At 41.6% G+C, this 3,620-nt stretch overlaps 1 non-coding gene across 1 annotated transcript; it reads left to right on the top strand.

The window, feature by feature from the left end:
* Positions 1–2,474: 2,474 nt before the first annotated feature.
* On the top strand, positions 2,475–2,603 carry Gm25422. The gene has a single exon (XR_003949110.1). It is a non-coding gene; the product is annotated as a small nucleolar RNA SNORA17 (small nucleolar RNA).
* The last annotated feature ends 1,017 nt before the right edge of the window (positions 2,604–3,620 follow it).

Here is a 3,620-nt window from a genome sequence, read left to right as displayed (position 1 = left end):
AACATAAAAGGGGACAGAGGCATAGTGCTAGTCAGTTCAACCCATGTAGCCATGGGAATATCTTTAAGTGACTTTGTGGAAAGTGTCATCTTACTGTGCTTACTTACTTTTCTGTAGAATCACTTCTAAGACTCACAATGGGCAGAAAGTCTATTCCTTGGTTCAAGAAAATACAGCAAAGACAAAGAAGAAGAAAGCATGTGATGAAGAAGGAAATGAGAGATTTCACTTGAGACAAGAAATGAATTTGAAGGGGAAAGATTGCTTTTAAAAGTACAAGCAATCTCTCCTATGGGTGCCCCGGACATCAAAATGAGAGCTCCAGTATGTCTCAGAGCTGCTTACCCACAAAGTCAAACTAGCCACAAACCCCTGTCAGCAACTTAGCAGAAGTATGATGCCAAGAACAGAATCCACATCCACAGACGCACACTCATCCAAATTGCAGCAATTGCCTATGACAAGTCCTTGTTGGAATCCTCTTATCATGGCAAACATATTTACTAGTTTAGAGATTGCTACAGAGGAAGAAAAATGAAAAAAAAAAGTTGAGCTCGAGGCATGATTTTTCTGTGGCACCAAGAGAAAGAAATTACTGGTTCTACTATTGTTCATACGCAAAGACGGCTGTAAAAATTTCAGGCAGGATACAAATAAAATGCACACCCAGAATTGCTCTCTAGAGGCAAAATAAATCAGTAAGTAAGTAAGTAAGTAAGTAAGTAAGTAAGTAAATAAATAAATAAATAAATAAATTTATTTTATGGAGCAGAGAGCTTAAGTTTAAGAAGTGAGGGGATTGAACAACAGATCATCTTATTGATTTCAAGTTTTCTGGAAGAGTCCAAGCACTGGGCACACAGCCAAAAAAATTGTGCCAACACTATAGGACTAAACACTTTGCTAATTCTATTTGGGATATACACTGCTTAGGGATAGAGTAGTTAAGAACACAGGAAAACTGAATCCAGTTCACCTCAACCTTAGATGATATTTATGGGAAAGCTTCAGTCCACCTATTCAAGGAGTGTTAATTAGGCTCCTAAAATTTGCAGGTGTCTGTGAGGTGAGCAAAATCTTGAGTGAAATTCAAGTTCTGAAAAAAACGTTACAGCAACAGAATTATATCAACTTTGATACTGAGAAAAAGAATCAACCTGGATTTTTTTTCCCCCGTTTTTGTCACATTTGGTATGAGCAAGATAATTGCTTAAAGTTGCTAGGGATGGAATCAGTTAACTACGTGTCTATCATCAATTAATTAGACGGTTTTGTATAGGGCGCTGCCCTGGAGGGGGGGGAGGTAAGAGCAATCTCAAGTAGAAAACACAAAAATTACTGGATGATAATGATCTCTGAGCATTTTGGAGACAAGGATCATGGTAATCAGAACTGTAAACAATACAGTGATGTGTGTATGTTATACTTCAATGGTCCTAGAGAAAAATAGCTGAGTAAAACACAAATGTCACTGTCCCAGTGTTGTTACCTCCACCATACTGGTTCTTAGCTTGTTCTAGGTCAACTTATTTATCTTCTAGTTGTAAGCTCTCAGAAAGTAGGATTGGAATTTAACCCAGGAATCGCTGTGCTTGCAGCAAGCATCACAGGTTGTGTTAATTCAAATTAATCCCTTATTAAGTGTGTTATAGATATTTTCCTGGTCACTAGAGAATGGAGCGGTCCAAAGCAAATTAGAAAATTATGATCCTTGCATTCTGGCTCTTATAAATTGGTTCAAATGATACTTTGCTGTTGAATGATTTTTTACTTGAGATGAGAGTCTTAGCCTATCAGATGCTGGTAGTTTGGCTATTGACTTGAATGTGGAGTCAGAGAACTCTTTATTTAAGGAGGCACTATTAAGTTTTGATGAAGAAAAAAAAGAATGACAACTTTTTAGCAAAACCCCATTGGTAGGGTCTCAACATGGTTGATATAAAGATCTCCACATATGAAACAAGAGATGTTTATCCAGATGATGATGGAGAAGCTAATAAAATATGCCAGGCACCAGCTACAGCAGCGACAGACTTCGCTGTTACTTGGATTTTGCTTTTTACTTCCTTTATAAGATGGAAGATGCTGGATGTGTATATGATTTTGTTTAGATGACTCCAGAACATACAGGATCCACCTCTCTGTTCCTCTCTGTCTCTCTGTCTCTGTCTTTCTCCTTCTCTAGGCATGTGTGCGAGCCTCTTTCTCCTCTTTTTCTATCTTTCCCTTTCACCCATCTTCCCTCCTTCCCCTCCTCTCTCTGCATGTGTATGTATAATTTAAAGCTTTGGAAATGTTAGCTTTTCTATCAACTGTTGGAAAAGTATTCCGTGTTTCCTGTGTTGAGTGGGCACTGTATCAGAATGATCAGCTATGTTGGTCTTAAAGTCCATCTTTCAATTTGGACCAGGGTAATGCACCACATTAAATATAAAAGGTATGCCCATGGGTCTGGTGAGAGAAACTTATAATAAAATATTCCTGAAGTAAGAATTATAACTGCTGTGACACATGTGTCTCAGTAGGTGGCAGAGAGGAGAGAGGCTATGTCGATGCTCAGTGTTCTAACCTGTGAACATCTGAGTGATGAATAGCCTAACAATTCACAAAACACGTGGACCTAATGGGGAGTGTGCCAGAGATTAGAAGAACCCTGCTGAGGATTTCGGACCTGGGCAAGAAGCAAGCCCAAGACGACCACTAGACTGGTACCATGGGGTCCTGGACAAGGAGCTAGCCTGGAAAGACTACCAGTCCAGCATGAAGTAGGCCAGGAGTAGCAGAGCATACTGCGGATGACCCTTGTCCAGTGCCACAATGCACGAATGGAGTATAGTACTCCTGAGACCACCCCTGAGACAACCCCAGATGTTCACAGATGCTGGTGCCACTAAGAAGAGCAAGTAAATGACAAAGAAATGCAAGAGGGAGCAACAGAAGGTGGGCTCCACGAAGAGAGGCAGAATTGGAGGGTAGTGAGAGAAAGCCTGATGGGAGTCACCAGCGATCTCACAGGAGAATATGGTAGACTCCTGGCCTGTACTGCCAACGGGGACCACAGTGGGAGTCAGTGGCCCTGTAGCAGCAGGGGTCTGTTACCACCAAAGACCAGGCAGATGTCCCTGGTCTGGCTTGCCACTCTGGGAGAAGTTGATATCTGAGGGCTGTGCAGAACTTCAAGGCTCCACCCCTTGCCTTGGCTTAGTGGGAGAGCTGTCCCTGGACCATGAGAGCAGGAGAGCTGTTCCTGCCCCCTCCCCCGCAACCCCTGTCAGCATCTGCAGCACTCAGTAGAGTGGGCACTGCACCTTGTCTGGGCAGCACAACAGAGCTGATACTGATGACAGGGTTATCTTGGCACGGTGCACAAGAGCAAAGATGTGTGGGCAAAAGGGTGTACCGTGGGGCACACTGTGACACCCTATAGTTTTTCCTCTATTTGGGCAGAGGGTAGGTACAAGGGGTGGGCAGGGATGAGTGGCATGGGGGTCCATGATTTAAAATTCACAAAGAACCAAACAAACATTTAAAATATTTAATATCTTAAAAAGAGAAATATGTTAAGAATATATATCCTGTAATTGCTATTAAATATAATGAATAATTTTTTCTCACTATTT

Source organism: Mus musculus, chromosome 10, assembly GCF_000001635.26.
Source record: "Mus musculus strain C57BL/6J chromosome 10, GRCm38.p6 C57BL/6J".
NCBI lineage: Eukaryota > Metazoa > Chordata > Mammalia > Rodentia > Muridae > Mus > Mus musculus.
This window is presented reverse-complemented; position numbering and strand designations above follow the sequence as displayed.